This window comes from Struthio camelus, chromosome 11 (genome assembly GCF_040807025.1).
Source record: "Struthio camelus isolate bStrCam1 chromosome 11, bStrCam1.hap1, whole genome shotgun sequence".
NCBI lineage: Eukaryota > Metazoa > Chordata > Aves > Struthioniformes > Struthionidae > Struthio > Struthio camelus.
Genome location: NC_090952.1, coordinates 18,791,188 through 18,813,298, shown reverse-complemented (window position 1 = coordinate 18,813,298; position 22,111 = coordinate 18,791,188).

The window sequence follows — 22,111 nt, the reverse complement described above, 5'->3', positions numbered from 1 at the left end:
ATCAAGTTTGTCGCAGCAGCTGGGTGGAGGAAAGGAAAGGTCTGTGGAAAAAATGAAGTTTAAAAATCTTATATTACAGTATTTCTTATATCAACACCTGTTATTATGATGAAATTACTTCTTGAAATTAAGTCTGTAAAAAGTAATAAAGTGAAAATAAAACAATCTCCAAATTATTGAAACTTTTTTTTCTTGCTTAACACAATCAGTGAGATTTTGACTTTTCATTGCATTTCAGGGCAATGCAATTCAAGTTTTTCTGTAAAGGTTTAGTAAAAACTAAGCAACACTGACCATCAGAGACAAAAATTAACGAGGATCAGAAGAGAAAGAAATGAGCAAATATTACATGATAATTTTACTTAAAACATAAAATGAAAGGACAAGTGTTCTGTGTTGGAAAATCCGCTGGAGGTTTTCTCCCTATCTCTGCATCCTTTGTAGTAGTTACAGATTCCCCTAATTATAATAACAAGTAAAAGGAGTTCCAGGTTATCATGCTTCATCACTTTTTTCTTAATCTTCATATAGAGACAATTAATTTCAAGCTTCTTCAAATTTTTAGCATTCACCAGGCAGGGTGGTGAAGAATAAAGACCATCTCAAGAAACTGTTTCTTACATACTGCAGAACTTTACTCTTTTTTCCCAGTAGGTTTGCAGCAAAATCAGCCAAATGACATTAGCTATGCTTTAAATTCCAATTTTCACACTTCTTTCGTTCTGTATCTCACTCCTTTTTTCATGTCACCACCTAACTTCCTTAGATTTTTAGTGTGACGAATCTCAAGCCCCAGTGAATAAAGGAAAATAGAAAAAGAGAAAACTGTCTTGAGCCTATGAATTTGTGCTTCCCAGGTTCAGTAAATTTTCTGGGGTTTGATGATATCCAGCCATTTTTATAGCTATTAGCTGATATTGCTCCTATATACTGTATTTGTATGTGCATAACTATGTGCATCAATAGTTATTGGCCCTAAAGACTAGAGTGGTGGAAGTGGAGACTATGAAAAATATAAACAGATAATGAGTACTGCTTCTCCTTCCTCAAAACAAATTGTAAAACTGATGAAGCCATCAGGTTACTGAGTGAATGGTGCTACAGAACTTCAGTTGGTTGCAGCCACTTGCATTTCTATGTAATTCTAGCCGAAACTATTGGCATAAGCCTTATGAACATTGGTTAGTGTCTCTGACCAGCAACAGATGCCTTTTTGTGAGGCAGCTAAGAATGACCTCGAACCTTCAGTGTATGCTAAGGGACGGCAGTGGCTACCTAGGAAAGATGAGATCTGGCACCTTTACAGCAGGCATTGGCTGCTGTAACGGCCATCTGCCAACGTGAGTGTAAAAATACGAATTCTTCCTTAAAAGAAGACATTTGGGCGAAAATTTTCATCACTGCAGAATAGACCTGTATCTGCAGACTTGTCCTCTGATTGCAATAGAAACACTCTGTGGTTGACTATAATTGTTCTTGTTTTCATACATAAATATAATTTTAGAAGCCATGAAGATATAAGTTGTTCAGACTGTGAATGTTTTTTATGTCGTATATCTGAAATTAAGCTTGTATTAAGAACACAAGTGGGCAGTTCTGTAATGCCATTGTGTAAATGTTTGTTCAAAATTAGAACAAAATAACTTTGTCTATTTTCAAAAGCATGATATTACGTTTTTGTCGTCCTAAAAATATCTGTGCAATGCTTTTTTAGTGTTTGTGTCCTTTTAAGAAAGCAAATTTCAAAGTTGTGTCTGCAGATACAGCCACACCTAGGTGATAAATATACCCAGACTATCCAAAGGGTGGTCCTATGCTCACCCAGGTTGCAAACCTAAGTTTTAGAGCTACCTAGTCCGTGCCAAGAAAGCAATATAGTTTGCATAGGAAGTTCCAAGATTTTTCTTTTTGATCAGAACGGAAATGCAGCATCTCATCAATATTGTGAGGCCAAAGAAAGCCTCGTGCCGCGAGCTGGGAGCAACGAACAGTCTGGTGTCCTCCGGCTGAGGCGTGTCTGTGCCGCACGGAGGGACAGGACACCCGAGCTTGTGGTGCCATAGGCCACCACCAGGTCAGTGCTCCAGTGAAAGTCTCTGTAATCTATTTCTTAGAGAATGTGGCTCCTGCGCTACTTTCCATCTATGTCTTTTTGGCTGCACACCTCTTCCACTTTTGATAAATACTTTTGAAGTGGCCACTTTATTTTCCCCCGATAAAATGTTAGTAATATAGTCAAAACTATCCTATGTGCCTCTAGCTGTTAGACTTCCACAGGGTATAGTAACTCTCCAAAGTTTACAGACTTGTGAGGGATTTACCTTTCTGAAAGCTAACCCCTAAGTTACCCAGGTTTACAGGAACAAGTCCTGCCATCCCACTGCACAGAGAGCAGTTTTGGGGGTATCAGCAGCAGCGTTGCTTGCGCTGTCTTTAAGAGCTCTGCAGGGGTCTGAACCCTTAGTGGCAGCTGGCAGCCTTATAACTGTCCAGCCTTCCTTTGGTTATGCTAAACAAGGATTAATTTGTAAGCATACACATAACACAAACTGAGTTTTGCCAGCATATTTTTTTCATTTTCATGGGTAACTTTCTCCTAGGTATTGTATTTGAAAGATAAAAGTTACAGTTTTCCATATCTATATTCAAGTATTGTACCCTTAAGCATTTTTTTTATCTTCACTTTAAAATTTGTCAGTTTTTGAGGGAAAAAGAAATAAACTGGTAGGGAAAGATTTGCCCTCCAAAAACGCTGCCTCTCAGTTTCTGTATGTTTTTCTTCCACAGTGTGATAAAGAGTCACAACTTGTGGCGTATATAATCAAATATTATAGCTGTCTTCCCTGTGAGTACAGTATATCTTCTTCAAGTCTATAATTAGCAAATATTAGGCCAGTATCTCTTTCCATTACACCATTGGAAATATTGCGTCATTCAATTTAACGCTGGATCTTGTGCAGATTACAATGTAGGGTTAGCTGTATTTTGCAGTATTTGATATTAAATGCTAGTAACAAAAGCATAAAATCATGACAGATATGCCACGAAAGTTTAGTAGCAATATTTATGGAAGATTAAAGGGTCTTAATGAATCAAAATAGCAGAAATCCTCTTTTAACTGTAAGTAATTTGGCATGAAATTTCATTTATATTAAACTGTGATGCCATTTGTATACTATGAGTTTCATTTGATAAAAGAGTTCTTAAACCAAATATTACTTGTGAGAAACCAAACTGTATCCATAAGGTGTGAGAGGACACATTCTCCTTTGCTTGTTTCTCTGGGAATAACTTGAATCAATAGTGTTGGAGGTGATTCTACATATCATATTTTGCTGACCTCTTCACTCCCAAGATCTGTATGCTTACTTTTTAAATTAAGATAGCATAAATAAATTTGCAATCTTCTTTGGACCAGAAGAACCTCATAAAAATGATCTCGCTTTGCTTCATTACAACACCTGCTTGCAGTAAGATGGGATCTTATCTATTTCTGTAATAAAATGCCGTGGTAGAGCTGTGCTCTTAATTATCCTGCTAAATAATGGGACACATTTAAAGCCTTTCCACTCCATCTCCCAGTGCTCATTAGTGTCATTTATGAGTTATTTGTCTGTCAGTTTTTGCTTTTCCACAAAAAAATTTAGTGCTAAATGCATATTCTGATATAAAATGAATGCATAATTAATAGTCCTTCTTGTTTCAGAATTTACTCTTTAATAGCAGAAGAAATGCTAAGTGTATTACTGAGAACCAATACAGTGATAAGTAACCTGGGTATCAATATTTCAATGTACTTTATTGTTCAGGGAAAAAAAGAAGTACGTAGCTATAATAGTTTTAATAGATTAAGCAAGAACAATTAGATAGAGATTTTATAACTCTTCTTGTTCACTTGGCATATGAACAAATGAGATATTTTCCAGTTATGATAGATGCAGATGTCCATTGTCTATCAGATAGTTGATATGAAATTAATGTATTATTATGAAAACGTAGGATGAGTTTAATATTATAGTTATTAGAAAATCTCAATTCTTGAACTTGTAATAGTAAGTGGGTGTTAGTGACTTAAAAGCTAGTCAAGGAAAATATTGGTTTTTTACATCTCATAAACTTATTTAACACCTGACAAGTTATTGAGAAATGTTTACTGTGCTAAAAATGTATTAGGAGTGGCTGATTAAAACTTTATCAATAGGACGTTAATATCAATAAAACTATTTTAAATTGGCAATAAACTGAATCACTGATCATTAATCATTTGGTGATCTTGAAATTAATTCACATATCATTTCAGTTGCCACTCTTGAATTGTCTGATATAAAGCAACCAGGGAAAATTGTTAAATGGAATTCTATTAAATCAAATAACTAATTTCCTTTAATATATACCTCTGTTATTAAGATTTTCTTAGGAATAAAAAATATCTTTTATGGATTGTCTAACCGAGTAATATAATTGCCTGGTTGTGTGAGCTTCATTAGCGTGGAAAGAGATTTGGAGCTTTTTTCATCTCAGAATGCACAAAGTAAATCATTAGCCTGGAAATTGCTTTGACTGGCTCCCAGGTTTGTAAACTGTCATAGTGGTCCACATGGCAAATAGAACATGATTTTTCACCTGATCAGTAGGTAGTATTTGCTCAGTACATGAACAGAGGAAGAAATATCCCTCCGCAGTCTCAGCCAGGAGCATAACCAGTTCCTACAGCCGAGAATACAGCTAGGTCAGAGCACAGTCCTTCACTGCAAACCCTGGGAAGCTGGTGAATTTGGGCATTCGTCTATGGCAAAACTCAACAGACATGCACAGAGGTGCATGTGTTTGTGCTGACACACTAAATGTGTCAAGACATATGGAGCTAAATGTAGGTAGTTGAAAATGATCTTTCTAAAAAGATCAAATGTGTTGTAACTCCTTTTTCCAAGTATGAGCTACCTAATGTCTTTCAGTGGAGGTACCTGATTTGTCTAAAGCCTTGCAAAATGCTGATAAAACTGATACCCTGAACACCTGACTAAACCTGCCTGTTGCCCTGCATCATTTCTACTCTTCTTGGGGTAAAGTTTTAGACAAACACAAGCTTTTGGATCCCCTAATCTTTAGTGTGGAGGGAAGGAGGCAGGATGTTTGTGAAGGAGGCTTCCCCGATTTCTCTGAATTGTAAGTTCAGGGCTTTTCTCTAGGAGACAAGAGAGAGGGAGGCGATCCCAAGTTAATGTCATCAGAGACAGAGAAAGGGCAAGGAAAAGAGAAAAAGCCCAAATATTTCCCTCTGGCTTGGCCTAGCAGGGGATCCGCTGCTCACCAGAGGCACAACCGCGGCGGGGTAGCGGTGTTGGGGTAGCCAGAAGAGCCTCACTGGTTGCCCAGGTTGCAGCACCCCCAGCCTCTGCCCCCAGCACAGGATGGCCAGCCAGCCACCGCCGCAGGTGCCCAACCATCTGTTCACGCTTTTATTTCCTGTAGCACATTTAGCGAACAACGATGGACTTCCCTGCACAAGGGAAGAGGGACTAAGAGTGTTCTTGTTGGGTATACAAAATCGTCTTTCAAAGGAAGGCTAATGAATCATGCTTAACTCGATGTCAAGCTTTAGGCTGCTAACTTCCTTATTGTAGTTCAAACAAGAAGAGGGATCAGCACCATTTCTACTGATAGCACTACTACAGAATTCAATTTCCTGTAGGTATTTAAAGGGTCCTATTACATAATAAAATTTCTGTTATTTTATTCTGCATAAAATACAGCTTTTCTTTTTACAGAAACCAGAGAACCTTTGTATGAATAGTTTTTTTAAAAAAAACCTCAATGAACAGAAAGGGAGGTGGAAAGGCAAGAGAGGAAGCAGCACAAAAGAGAGAGCAGAGAGAAATAAGGAAAAGCAATAAATGATGGGATTGCCAGAGGGTGATTGGCCTTTAAGATTTAATGGCTTTTATGTCATCTCTGGTCATCCAGTTTTCCTCTAAAGGTGAGAAAAAATAACCCACATGACATGCTAAATTAGTGCAGGTGAGAGGAAAAAAGAAATCTCTCTCTCTCAAAAAAAAAAAAAAGGTTTGAATTCTGCAGATAGGAGAGGATGGTATCATAAAGAGTCCAAACCAGAAATGCAGAATTGAAGGCTCAATCCCACAATGAGATTTGGCAAGTATAAATGCAGACCACAGAAGGAGAGGTGTGTGACCTAATTGTCGTCCTTTACCTCTCTTCCCAAACAAAGAGGCCACAACATAGACCTTAAAGGCTGCATACATAGCCCATAATCGATAGGAAAAGAGGCTGGACTTCTGTAAACCAAGGAATTCGCCGGTGTCCCATATGGGACTTAGTGCGTGAAATTCCTCATGGAGAAAGAACTGATTTAAAATCTATGGATGTTTTTAACTGAGCGTGAGTTTATACAAGACTCTTCAGAAGGAGCCCAAGAGAGGTCAGCTGCACAGCCATCTGTTCAGGGACAAATCTTGGGATGAGGAGGAAGAAATCAAAAAAAGCTTACTGTTGACCTTTTAGCATGCTCTGTCATGGTCTGTACCAACTAGCACTCTCCAAAGCAGTTTCTGAGTGCTGTTTGGGGGATTAGCACAGGCTAGCACGGGGGTCATCACCAAAAGGCAGGATGAATGCGATCACACTTTAAGAGCAGGAGAAGTGTTGTGTGCATATGAACAGGCCCCGCCAGTTGACTTTGATGGTAGATAGTGTGTCCTGGCACTGAATAATTTCCTTGAATAGACATTGCAAAGAGGACCTTTTCTTGAACACACTGAAAGCTCGTTAATTATGTTCAGCATAATTATTGTTGAACTACAAAGAGAACAACGAAGATACTCTAAAACAGAGGAGCTGGTTCCACAGCTGTCTGGTTCAAAGAAATACCTGAAAGTTTTGAAAGTGTTAGTAGAGCTAGTGATGTAGATTAAGCAATAAAATCCTGATTTTGGTTTCCTCACTTAACTCTAGGTAAGTCAATGATGTCACCTGGTGTAAAACAGACAAGTACTATGCTAGAATCAGGCTATGAGATCCTGTAATTATCACCAATCTACTTGCTGAATATAAAATAACTGCAATTAATTAAAAATATGAAAGAAAGGGAAGATAAGTGTGTACAAATGTTAGAGATTAAAAAACTATTCATACACTGATATTTTTAGGATAGTATTTCCATAGACATTGATAAAGCTATCTGCTGTAACCAGTAAATATAACCTGCAGGTATCTGATTATATATCTAAAAAGATACAGTAAGTAAATCAAATCAGAAAACAAAATGCCATAGCCTTGGAGACACTGCAATACACTACAGAAATGTTTGCATGTTTTTTGAATTTACCCCGCAGCTTTGTGCTTTCAGGTTGCTGATTTAGTAGAGCACTAACATTCAAAAGAGGACATGATATGGTGTTACTTAATAAATTGATTTAGATGCTTTGATATCTCCAGTGATCTAATAGAAGGTATTCCTAATGAAACAAATTGTTTATGTTGATGTGAACCTATCTCATTAAGGAATACCACATTGTTTTATTCTGTTTTTTAATACCAACCAATCATGCTAATGAAAGAAAGAAACTCGCAAACATGACAAAGACATTCCACCTTAAAGCAATAAAAAGAGATGTTGAAAACACTTTGAGAGTGATTCTTTTCTCATGCAAATGAGAAGTGCAAATCTGAAATAACTCCTGAATGCATTAAATAACCCTTGCAATATTTATATTATATTAATTATATAGTGTCTAATATTGATATGTGAGGAAGCAACACCATTGATGCTGATGGAGCGAATCACATCGAAATTAGAGTGCAATGGATAAAAACAAGGTCCTTATTTACTAATTACTTAATGCATGAAAGCTATAAGTAAATCTAGATTCATAGAAACATAAACTCTGTGAAAGCATTTAATGTATAAAGGCCAAACTGGAAGACTGATCCTGGATCTAAATGCTTCTGGTCCAGAGTTAAGGCTTCAATCCGTTACTGGAACTATGCTTTCTTCTAGAAAACAAAGAAGTAATTAATTACTAATTCAAATTGACTATTAACTAGGACAAGAAGGAACACTCTGAACTAAAAATAAAGAGGAAGAGAATAGAACCTTATTTCACTGAATGATTAGAAAAAATATAGATTATGTTTAGAAAAAAGAACTGGTGGAAATAAGCAATAAAAGAACTATAATACCACTACCACTATACTCTACCTTCAAAGAAAGTCAGAGATTAGCAAACTAAATGTTACCACTGACTTATTAACCTTAGATTGTTTTCTCCATTTAAAACTCTCCAATTTATACTCTTCTTCAAATATTCTACCATAGTATCCCAAACTGGTGAACCATTAGAAAAAAGACTTACTTTTAAAACAAAAATAATATTTTGAGCTGTGAAGTCTTAGGTAAATAAGCTAAAAGTTACCGCAATATAGAATGTCCAGCTACTTTCACTGCTGCTCTGGCAGCTGGAGTGATAGCGGAGGACTGAGGTGACTGAGTTTGTGTCAGCACTTGCCTTAGGCAGAAAATTCAGCCAGAGGAAAAGTGATATCTGGCATTATGTAATACAGACCTGCCATCTATTAAAGTGCGTATTAAAAAATGCTTCTATCCCATAATTTGAAACCAATCAAACAATTTACTATAACGTTTTTCATACCCTAAACTTGTGCTCCAGGAATGAAATGCTGATTCCATCGGTGTCCAGTTCAGCGAGCAAGGATTTGGTCTTACTCCTCTCATTCGTGTAAGTAGTCCATAGATTAGCCTGGAATTATTTATCTGAGTAGCTTATCAGGAGACAGCTATTTATTTTCTGCTTGTCCTGTATTTTTTGACTTCCAGCCAAATATAAGTGGCCAGCTGTAGCACATTTTCAAAATGAGTCACTTAATGAACATGTTTAGTGTTAATACAGTTATTTATGTATTATCTCTCACTGTTTTATTGCAGATGATAGGAAAATAACACTGTATATTGTTGAAAAAGGGTAACTGGGATATGATTTTGTGTTTATGGAAAACAATACTAAATTCAGCAAGTAGGAATTATTGCTTTAGAAAAATGAACTCTTAAAAAATACAGAAAAACGAGGAAAAAACCTTGACAATTAATAAAGCTTCAAAGAGCCATAGAGTTGCTGTTAGATATACAGAATTATACACAACAAAATACCAACCCCCCCCAAAAGCAATTAAAAGAAAGTTCTGCCATTCTAACTGTTTATTTATTTCATTTTATGTAAGACAAAAAGAATCCTTAGAATATACACATCAACCCACCCAAGATACTGCCTGCAAAATAAAACAGGAGGAACATTTCAATGCAAAAATGGAATAATCAACATTTTTAATCTTAAAATGGTGTATTATGTGTAAACAAAAGCATATCAATGAGACCATAAAAATAGGGTAATACAGTCCATCAAGAAAATATCTCAGATACAGTGTACAGTGGAGACCCATCTTGCTGCAAAACCACACTCAGGGCCTAGGAAAGAAGTAGCCAAATTCTATTTGTTTTACTCAGGTGAGCAGCCCTATTTAAATAAGACAAGTGTAATATGCCCAGAGTATCTTACTAATGCTATCAGGAGTATAAGCTATATTTGAATATATAAGCAACAAGCTGTGAGCTTTTCATCACTGTGCAGTAAAAATAACTTCTGCTTCTGCTACCCTTTTTCTTTTTGAGAGTTGTTGCTAGAACACCTTCTTAAAAGTAGAACATATCCACTTTAATGCAGTTTTACTAGGTGCTTTATCCAACAGGTTTGAGTGGAGTCAAGACCCAGACTGATCAGTGCCGTGAAGTGAACGAGCGAAGGAAGCGTGTGACCGGAGAGCTTCCAGCTGTCGCAGCATGAGCAGGGGTAACGGCAAAGCCCAGAGCAGGAGCACTAGCTGAAAGTTAGCTTGGGCAGAGGGAAGCTGCAGATGGCAGGGGATAGCAGCCCAAAACCCCAGATCCTCAGAGGGATATGACACTCCTGAAAACTTGTGGTGGTGTTTTTTTTTGTCCCCCTGAATAAGGGGGCAGCTAAAAAAAAACCCAGGTAATTCCATCACAATTGCTTTTACCAGGAAGACGCAAGTTGTCACTGCGTGCTGAGAGGCAGGCTGTATTTGCTCAAATTCCTATCTCGGGTTGTGCATCGTGTTAAACCTTTCACCAGTGTTTCTGGTCAGCTTGGAGGGTGTGCAGCAACATGCACCGTCTCCCTGCAGCACGTTCCCTAACTGCATCCTGAATAGTTCCTTTCACTACTTATACTGGGCACAACTCATCTTGTGCACTGATTTGAACTTTACAGAAGCAAACTGAAGAAGGAAAGGGTGTTCTAAAGCGGAAACGGTAAAAAGTAGGCTAGGGGGATTGCGTGTCGTTAGGATGACAAAACTGAAAATAGACTTTGCTTTGGAAACACAGATCAGAGAGTATCAAAAGCCACCAGAGGAAGTGATGGAGAGATAACCTTTTGGTTTCTGGAACACTAATTTCAGGACGATTTAGGAAGGTGATAATATTTGCTGACATCATGTGGTTATTTGCATCTTGCAATTGTTTCAATTGAGATGTTACGGTGATGTTCTAAATTAAAAGCTATTTTTTGTGAGGCAAGATGAAATTTAATCAATATAGATTAATTTAGAGCAGCTGTTGCTCACTAAGTAGAAACAGTTTCATCGCTGAAGAATTTTAAATTCGGATTTTATAACCTAACCTGCAATGCATTTGAACATATTCCCTCGGTCTCTGCAGTGCTGTAATTCTGTTAAGCTGTATGAAATTTATCTGGTACAAGACAATATGCTGTAGATCTTCACCTGTTTATTTCTCAGAGACTTTTTCTTTTTTTCTTGGGAGGTAGGTCACGTAAAGCCATTGCTTCCTCCCGCGCGGGCACGGAAGAGGAGACGCGGGGAAGGCAGCGCTGCGCTCTCGGGGCGACGCAGGAGAGGTGCTTCTGGCGCTGCGGTTCTCGGGGACGGCTCGGTGCTCGGCAGCCTCCGCCGCACGTCCCCTGCTGGGGTTCGCGTGTGAAGTGTGCACGTTGTTTTCAGTCAAGGTCGTGTGGAAGTCCCTCCCTCCCCCAATACACTTCAAAGATAAATAAAATCTGAAATAATATATGCAGTCTGAGGTGTGAATATTGGTCATGAACCAGGAAATTTTAACAGATTGTTCTGATGTAGTTGGGAGCCTGCAAACATGAATGATGCCCAGAACACAGCTGTACAAGGCATTTGGGTATCTCCTTTCTGTTCAAAACATATTTTATAGAGGTTCCTAAGTGCCTCTGCGGAAATGTGTGCAAGTGCATAGCTCCCGTTTAATTCAATGGTACCTGGGCGATTTCCAAAATCTACTGAGCATCTTTGAATCATGAAGCCAGAACTGTATACATCCTTCGCTGCTGTCGAAAATCAGGAGGGGAATATAGAGGTAAACATGAATCTCGTTTTATTTAAGCTGGTGCTGGGCTGCCTCGGTAACTCATGGCAGAAGCTAAATAGTCCACATGCTATAAAGAGCATCCACGACGGTGGCTTACCTTGCCAGTGCAGAGACTAACAGCTACGGAGATGTACGCTCACCCTGACAACGCTGTCCAGCCCTCTGCTGTTCCCTTATTTCATTGCCAATCCGCTGTAGGATGCTGTGTCGCTGGGGCAGTACTTCGGCACCGACTGGCAGTTTTCAAGGTAGCCTTTTTCTGGCTATCAAGTAAAGCAGCCCAGTTTCTAAGAACATGGCTTATGATTAATTTCAATGTAGGTAAAATTCAGAAGTGAATGGGTATGTAGGGATAAATTAGAAGCGAGTAGGTTTTACATGGGTCTAAAACTGATACAGGAAGCAGCATCAGAATTATGTGCCCCGATTCCCCCCCTGCAGGTTAAGTTAATAAGGTTAATTAGTTAATATTTAGTTTATACAAGTGTTAATTAATTAGTAAGGTTGTTCCTGGAGCCGGGAAGGAGCGGAGGTCTGGCTCGACCCGGCGAGCCCGCTCTTGGGCGCGCAGCTCACCGCGGCCAGCGGTGCTCCTCACGCGAGCGGGAGCGGCAGGAACGCGTCCGGACTGAATCACCTGCGGTTATTCCTGGTTAAACACAGATGAATGTGACATGTGCATTCAGGAAAGGAACATGAAAAGAGGCGACTGTATCACTCTTGGAGTATTTTTAAAACTTACTTACTGTGCAACTGGATTTCATTGCTGTGAGCCTCTTTCTGTGCTTCATCATGCTCTGCCTAACCCCATTACTCCAACTTCAGTTTGAGCGCAACAGCTCTTTTGGCTCCTACCTGCTCGTTTGCTCTGCACTTGCAGGTCTGTACTAAACAGCTTTTCATACAATTATGAAATGCCAAGACAAGAAATTAACCTTTATATATTACTTCTCTGCATGGGAATTATTAGGTTAAATAGAATTTGAATAACCTTCCAAGCTTGAAAATGAAGAACACAAAGTCAAATTATTCAGACCGAGATATTTGCTTTCCTAATAAATACCGCAGTTGAGATTGTAGCTTTTGGCTTACCTTTTAAGATCTACTAAGTTATCTGGATTCTTTAATAAAAGTGTTTAGATATTACCTTCAGTTAAGGGATACTGCTCTCATCTGAAGCTGCAAATCCTCTTCAATGAACTGAGAAGTCGATCTCTGTCATGTGTAGCATTTTGTTTACCAAGATGATGGATCTCACTTTTGCAGTGTCTGCATTTGTAGTTGACATTTTTACCACCAATAAATGGGTTCCCCTTTTCAAAATACACCATTTAACAACTAAAATTGATTTGCCAGGGTTTTGTTAGACATCTAGAATTTCCTGTACAGAGAAAATCTGTACTTATACTGAGGTACTTATGCAAAGCTCTCACTGAATCAGTATCAGTATCCTCCATTATAGATATAAAATCATATGCTTTATACATGCAATTGTAAGATGTTTGAAAGAGAACAATTTAATACGGATAAATGAGCTTAAGAAAGGGTCAGCGCTCCTGTTTACTGTAGAAAGTCACTTAGTACCCTGAATACTTGTGGTCGCACAAGCGGAGTTTGTGATTGCATTACATTTAATATTAGTATTACATTAAGGCCGAAGGTCATAAGGTGTCCATTCTGACCTTCAGTAGAGCACTAGTAGCGAATTTTATCCAATTACTTCTCTTTCAAGCCACTTAGGTATGTTTCACTAAAGTATATGTTTAAAAATGTGTCCAAACTCGGATTCAAGACGTCTGCAGACAGAATCTTCAGCTACTGCCTTTTTAGGTTGTTCCAACCAGTATTGCTATTATGAATCTAACTCTGAAATAGCTATATAGATAATATTAAAGAATTTATATTGTAAAATAAGTCTACACATCTTGCCTTTAAACATTATATTATATTTTTTCAAAATTCTTTCTGTTGGTATGTTCTAAATATGAATGTTCTAAATACTTGTTTATGATTCTCATAAAAATCTGGTTAACTCATTAACTGAGAAACATTTTCAGAATTTCAGGCTCTTCACAAAATGCTAAGTGTTATAAGATTCTCTTAGAGAAGAGGCTCTAGATTCATAATAACTAGATGACTGAATTCTGATGGCTCAGCAGAAGTCCACTTGATATCTTGCAAAACACCCACATTTTTTCTGTAGTGGCAATTTGAATATCAAAACAACTCTTCAAAGTAGATTAAGAAACAATTCAACTTCATAGTATTAATTGGCATGAAATTGGATAATTCGGATTTAATTACATTGCTAAGTTTTCTTTTACAGTTTTATAATTCAAAAAACACCTGTTTAGATTAAAATTCAGTACTTTTTTGGTTCAAAATGTTACTCCGATCTTTTTTCTTTAATTTTGAAAGAGTGGGAGGTTTAGGGAGAATTTGAAGATTCAGAAGATTATTTGGACAAAATCAATTTACTGCAAATCAGAAGAGCAACGCCATCCTTATTCCAGATGGACTCTTTGGAAGAATATTGGCAAGCAATAGATTGCTATGAAAAACCTTGCCACAGCTGACAGCAGCAGACAGGAAAAATTAATTATAAGTATCTCCTTTACATATATACGTATTGTTATGAGCTATTTTAGCCTTACCTCACCATAACTCATTTGTGAAGTTAAGTTAATATGTCAAGTTCTGCCATTTAAGTCCTATGCAGACTACATAACAGATAAATCTATATAGCTGAGGGAGTAAAGAAGCTGAAAAATATGTATGCATATAGAAGAAAGTCATTTTTGCCACAAAAATGGAAAAATATACCATTTTTTTCCAACAGAAGCCTATCTGCTAGAAACTTCGAATTTAACTACATCTCAGTGTTAGGATCCTAAGTAATACTCAGTGAAGGCAGCTCATACAGTAGAGATGAAGTAGAGCTGCTACTAGCCCTAGAGTCAGGGAAACCAAATTCAGTTCTTTGGTCTCATTATCCTATTACCTCATTGAGTAATTTGGTGTTACTTAATAAAAGAAAACAGAGACTTCTAACTAAAGTTGAGGATGCTAATACTTATCTAGAGAGTTTTGAAGATAAATGTAGTAAATGTTGAGGTTCTTGCAATATGTCTACATATTGCTTTGTGCTTCCTTTTCCTCCTCCTGAGCCACACCTGAAGCTTGAAACCACCTGCTATTAACACAGCACTGCATTTACATTGAGTTTATAGCCCTGTTTTCTCATCCGTCTGCAAAATGTCATTCAGCCACAGCCATAACATGTTAGTAAGGCTACTTTCACTAAGAAAGTAAGCTTAAATAATCTGCAACAGCATGAAATTTCACAAATGTTATTTTCTGCTCCTTAGTAGAATGAATTAGCCTGTTGTAGACTAAATTCTAGACAGCCCAGCTTCCCCACCAGGTGATTACGTTACTTCTGGGACTTGAACTAGCAGGGATGTCTCTGTGCGTCACTGACAACTGCAGTGTGATAAGAAAGCCACAGGTCTTCACTTCAGCAATTAATGTTAGCTCCTCAAATGCTTCCCTTTTTCAGTGGTAGATAGTGCTGGTGAATATATGTCAGATTTAATTATTAAGCCTTAGCTTAAGGAAACAATTTTGCAGAATGCCATAGAGTTATGTGAATGTTTTCAGGCTGTGTATAATGCATGCTCACACTCCTTTTACCCAGACGCAGCGATTATTCTGCATTATCATTCCAGTATCACCTATGGAGAGTTGATACTCGAGTCAAGGCACAGTGTGACTGAGGAATGCAGTGGTTTGTTCTATTATTCAAATAACTGGGTAAAATTAGGTGGGGGAGGGAGGAATAACAGTATGAACTTTCAGTAGAGCTGGATAGAAAATAAAAAGATGCTAAAAAGATCATTGAAGTTTATTAAATCCTAAATAGTGTCTGTAAAATCAATGCCATTTACCACTGTAACCACAATGAAAAGTATAGGGCTGAGGGTATAAATTGAAGTTAAAGAAAAACAATTTCAGAACGTATAAAGCATGCTTCTTTCACTCAGGCTATAATGTGTGGCTTGAACGACATAGTGGGTAAAGATGTTCGAAGAAGCGTTGCAGTCATTCAGGAAGCAATTAGATACCATCCTGGGGGAACACATGTATTATGAAGACCAATCCTCTTTAGGCTGAATGGCCTTTTCTCATTTTCAAGATGTTTTATTCACGCTGTTGTTTTCCCCACAAAACATACTCCATTGCATTGCTTTTCTCTGTCACACAAAAAGTAGTAAATAAAAGATAAAATTATGTTTTTCCTAATATTTAGAAAGACTTATTGTAATTTTTTCTTTGTTTGGGGTTTTTTGCTTGTCTATTCAGATGAATTCAAGAATTGCAATTTTTGATAGAATTAAAGAAAGAAATATTTAGTGAATAACACTGTGATCCCTTTGGGATATTTGATACCATGATCTGTCTCTATGCTGCTTGTTCCTTGTTAGAAGGGATCCAGATTATTTTTCTCCTAAGAGATTTTACCTTGATATCTGATACCTGACAGTACCAACCCTAAAACTAAATCTCTCAGTTTAGGGCAGAAAACTCACTGAAGCTTCTGAGATACCTACTGTCAGCAATGATGGTTTTCCAGCCTTTTTTTTTTTTTTTTAAGTATGTGAGGGAGAGGATATTCATCTGTTTCATCTGGATATTTCATCAGAGATGTTAAAAATGCATTTTACTGCCCGAATTCATTCTTAGAGCTAGACAAGTTCAGATTTAAAAAAAAATTAAAGTAAACAATCACAATGAAAATTTAGTCTAGGCTTCTAATAACCTTCCTCCATACCTGCTCCAGCAATTAAAGTAGTTTGAGAGGATGGATGGCTTGTCAAAGCTTTTAGAGAAATCTATTTTAGTTTTCCAGATGGGTTGCTCTATCTCACGACCTTTTATTCTTGACTTTGGTCATGCTACTGTTGTTTGTAAAGATGGTAAATGGGTTCTCCCATCCCTCTAGAGATTTGAAATTATATTTTTCTGATTTTATTTGTTTTTATGATCATATTCCTTATAGCTAAAAATGATCACCAAAGTCATTCTTAAATGACTTGTTAGTTAGTAAAAATCACATAATACTCTGTATATGTGCATCTTATTAAACCCACTGCGATGCTTTTAGATGTTCATAGGAGATCTGTCACATTCAGGACATGTTAATGATCTTCATAATAGAAGGCTTTGTTCAAAGTAGCTCTACACAAAATTTTTTTAACTTTTGGGTTTTGCTGTGTCACAAATATGTCAGCCCAATATTACTATTTTTACTTCTTAATTTAAAATCATTATGAAAGTAGCCTAAATTATTAGGCCGCAATTTGTGAGAACTCCAGACTCATGCAATCTCACTGTGATTGCAATTAGACTAGTTGCACAACAGTGCAATAATGCTGCAGTCACCTGGGTTGCTCCAACCCAACTCTATCCACCTACTCTCAAATCCACGTACCCCTCATAGAGGGAGAAGGCAGGGAAATGCAGCTACAACACAAATGAGTAAGTTTTCACAATTCTATTTTTAGGCTTATTCTAATCTGGACCATGAGCTCTTTTCTCATTTAAAACTAACAAAAGTAAATCCTGCTGTAGAAAGCACGATTTATAAGAAAATGACTATTTCCTCAGCCTATAAAACTGTGATTTCACAACCCATGCTTTTTTAAGTGGACTTTTGAAATTCAGATGGCTATTCTCCTGTGTCGGGGCTGAACAAGCAGGATCAGAATCCCTCTGTGTTTTTACAATCTCATCACAGCACAGGATAGACTAAGCCCTAGAGAAAAATAGAAGGTTAATTTGGGGGTTCGCTTTCATTTATAAACCAAAATATTTCCAATTAGGTGCCCTTATTAAGTTTGGATGTCTGTTTTATTTTCTATCTTTTTGTGGATTAACAAGACCTAGATAATTTTGCTAACTGGGATCAAGAGGGATAAAGAAGCAGGTAGAGAAAGAAATAATATGAAAAAAAATGGGATCCATCGATTGAACTTATTTCATATTTAACATTTTAGGAAATCAAAACAGAAAAAGCAATTTGAGATATCTAGTTTTTTGCAAAGTATGTTATGAAACTGTATGAGGACTTTGCACATGTATTTCATACAATAAGTTTAGATTTCTTTAAAGAATGTTGGGATGTAATACTTAACTGCCCATTCTTACTAAGTAATCTATGGTGCTGATTTGACTAAATGAATAAAAATGCTATTTATGTTTTACTGTAGACATAAATTCAAATTTGGACCATTATAGGTATATATTAGCCCCTCTTGAGACTCATTTTACTCCTATGAGATACAGTGAGCCTTGTCATTGCCTAACTAGGAAGTAAAGCTCTGTGCATCAGTAGGAAGAGTCTAATGAAATTAGGAGCATCTGTTCTTGCAGCTTGTTGCTCCTCCCTTGAGGGAAGGAAGGGAGCAGGATGAACCAGAGAACAAAGGAAACAGGGAGCAGAGCAGCTTCTGAGCAAGAGCTCTCTGAAGCCTCTTGCTTTCGTTCTGCTTGTCCTCCAGCCAGAGCGCTGTCCCCTGGAAGAGGAGAGCACAGAAGGAAGAGATTGTAAACGGTCCCACAGCACACGTGGTCCTTGAAAGGCTTTGTCCTGAGCTGCTGATTTGTCCGTGGAAGTTTGCTCTGGCCTGCTGCGAAGGAAATTTCATTGCTCAGGCACCGAACGCTATTTTACCTTCCACAGGGAGTTGCATTGAGCTGCCTGCTGAGATGACAGGCGTTTTCTTATTTTTCACTTGCTACTGTTTCTGAGACATCCAAATCAACCCTCTTTCATATAACAATAGCTGTTTCTATGCATGTGGCATGATCTGCATCTCCTGTATGTGACTAGCTAGCTTTACTGCGGAGAAAACACGGTATTGATAATAGCCCCGGAGAAATAACTTTACTAATTACACTGACAGACATCAATATTTAACACATGATGCTCCCATGTACCCTCATGCTGATTGACTATTACTGCTTAGTGAAAAAGGATTTACAAATGAATGTGCTGTGGTGACTCAGAAGCTAGAATGCAGTAAACACTAGAACTCCTTTAAAAATGTCATCTGTATTAAATGTAAGGAGTACAGTTCATCATGCATTATACATGAAAATGTGACAAAATCATCAGGCCCACTTCTACCACTGTCTTACAAAGCAAAATGTTTGATTTGCAGGAATTCTCATTACTGCGGTGTGACAAAATAGTTCAAATCAAACTCTTCAAATAACTGAAGAAAACAACTGTTTATACAAGTTATTTTCCCCCTACTTACCATAACTTCACATACTACTTATTAGCAAATTTCACATTTTGAATAGTTATTTGAAGAGCAGGAAACAAGCATTACATGCCAGTTTTGCTGGAAAAAGGAATGAGAAAAAAGACTGTTTGTGAGAGACGTTGAGGACCTCTTGAGTGAGTGAAACAGATACACCTCAATGCAGGAGTAAAGCTGAACAATCAGATTGACTTTGTTGGTTAGCATTTGACATGGGGGATAAATGTCTTGTGAGATTTAGCCTGATAGGGAAAACTAGGTGAGAAGAAGAGTTGAGAGGACATCTGTTCGCTTAAGAAAGTCTGGCTGAAAGGGTAAAAAGGAGCAAAGAGGAATGGAAAGCTACGGCAAGCAAAGCACATGAGGAAATCAAGTGACTGCTAAGGAGGAGACAGCATACTATGGAGAAAAGAGAGACAGAGAAAGAAAAGACAGGGTAAGTGCCATTTAGGGAACCTGTTTGAACACTACCTGTGTAGTGTGGGAAAGAAATTGGGCCAAGCAAAGGAAAAAAACTTTTAAGATGGGCAGAACAGAGAAATGGTTGCATACTTCTGCAAATCGCATTCTATTTATCTAAACTTTTTGTCTCATAACACTAAAAAACTACCAATGGTCTAAGCGATTTTGAGCGCCTCTCTTTTTTTTTTTTTTTTTAAGGTATTTTTATATAATCATGTTTTGGTTATAGTTCAGATTTTGTGTTGATTGCATGGCTACCAGAAAGCATTTGCAGGGCTGGGTTTTGACCCAGTAAGGATGGGAGAGGGTAACTCCCTGCCTTTCTTTTTTTCTGAGCAAAATTTCTGCTGAATCACATCTCTACTGTTTTGAAAGTCAAAATTAGCATTGCAAATTTCAGGGTATCATTTCTAAAGTTTTATGAGTGGGAAAGTGTTAGCATATATTCATAGTTTTCAATATGGCTGTATCATGTCTCCTATTTTAAAATGTGTCTGTGTTTTTAAAGAAAAAAATTATATGCAATCTAATCTTATATACCATTATTTGTCTTAGTACCTAACTATTTCATTTGGGCAAGCAACTATATTAGACCTAAGAGGAGTCTGTAAAGATTTTCTCTGTAAAATTATAGTCACAATCATTCATTTTGCTTCTTGAATAATTTCATTAAAACTTGCCTGTTTATAGATTTCCAGAATATGGCTATTCTACTGTCAGTGATATTTCCACTGGCAGCTTTGGGAAATTTATTGTTTTATGTATTGAGTATATCTTCACCACAGATGGTACTGTTTTCTTTGTAAATACAAATACCTCTTCAAATAGCAGATATAGAAATGTAGTGAAATTTTTCAAGTATTTCCAGCTGAGCAGCACAGAACTTTTTCTCAACCTAGTATTGTCATATCGAACTGTTTATTAAACCTGAATTGGCTCCTCCTCACTAGCTGCAGTGAGTCCATGCTGGTCTGAAGACTGCACTAGCCCTTTGGGGAGCGGGTGCAGCATTTTAGTCTACGAACCTAGGCAGGATTTGCAGCACCCTTGCAGCATGTTGCGTCGCTTCTTCATGTTTTTGGGTCGCTTGTGATATCAAAGGGATACCCGCAGTGACCGGGTTAACGCTTTGGTAAGCTTCTCTTCCTTAGTTCATATAGGCAATTGGCATGGAGTTAGGTCATGTTCAATGCACTGCTCCAGCTCAGACATGTATGGTCGGCATGCACCTGGACAGCCTCCAGGACAAATTCCTGCTTGTTTGTAGCACCAAACTGCAGTCTCCTTGCTGTTCGGAGAGATCTTACTGGAAAGCTACACTTTAAAGAAGGCAGAGGTTTTCCTTCTGTAATATGTATACACACAATTGTGCATGTAAATATGCTGCAGTATTGCTAGAAAACTGCATTAGTTCATCATCAAAAAAACTGGTGGAGAGTTTTCTTTTGAAAATTGGTAACTAGTAATTTAAGTTGCTATAAATAGTGTTGTTGGGTGTTGTATTAATCACAGATATTCTTCAGGCAGGATAGAGAGAATTTCCAGACATTAGCAATATTATTGAAGAGCCCTGTCCTGAGTCCTTGCACGAACACTGAGATCAGTGAGAATTTAGCCTCAGTAGAAATTTCAAGGCTAAACCAGAAGTATTTAAAAATGTATCACAAACACTGTCCTTGAGACACCATGAAACTCTCCCTTCATCTGTCCATACAATCAAACTGAGTTTATGAAAAGCAAACTAGCATCTGATAGTGGCCATAGGATTCTTTATTTAACGCACCAAACTAAGCTGTTCACAGACAATGTCTGTCTACTATTTACTTTCGGCTCAGGAAGGTGACACAACAAGAACGCTGCTATCCCCTTTCATATTAAGCTGTCGAATCTTGGAAAAGGCAATAGCTTTACATCCTGCACTTAGCTGAAGTACTTTCTTCAAAATGTGTTTTCAACTCGATGTTGACAACAACCTTGTCATTCTCGCCTCTACAAGATGTAGCTCCCAGGCTCTAGAAGACAATTAAATTTCTCAGCAGTTTTTCAGGCAATGATTTACATTACTGAAAATCTGAATGGTGGCTTGGTCTGACCTACCTCAGTATTTATTCCCGCCATACAAATACCACTCATTTTGTGCAAGAAGTAACCAAAAAACTTAGTTTTCAGATCATAGTAATCATATCCAATTTAACGAAGACTGAACAGCCTTCACTTTAACACACTAAGCCTGTAAGAAACAAAACACAGACGTGAAAATAGGAAGTACTTTTATACATATATACATGCGTATATATGTATTTTATATATGTTTGTATATAAAAAGTGTGTGTGTTTGTGTGTACACACACACTGTGAAGTAAATCTAAATGTAAGTGCCCGCACGCCATTCACACAAGGGAAGTGCCAGTACAACACACACCCTGCAGTGCTGATCCCTCCTCTCTGGCTGGCAAGCGGAGAGCAGGGAAGAAGAGCCACGTGTGCCAATGTCTTCAAGTAGTCAAATATAAGGTTTTGTTTTGTTTTTCATTAGGAGTCAATCCAACAATTACCTAAGGGAAAGGGGAGGAAAACTGTGTCTGAGGAGCTAAGGGGCAGAGATTTTAACACCCTCCAAGTGGTCAGAAGGACCACTGACCTGCGCTGACCTGCACCCTTAGTGTGAGGGTGGGCTTTTAGGCTTCAAGATTTAATGAGAAGCAGATTAGAAGCTCTACTGGACATGTGAAAAGGGACAGTTGGGGTCTGAGGAGCTCGAACTGGAAAGAAGAGCACCGGGGCAAGGGAGCGATTTGTTGATCCTGTTATCAACTGGCTCTGGCTCAGGACATAGTGTAATAATGTGTAGGGT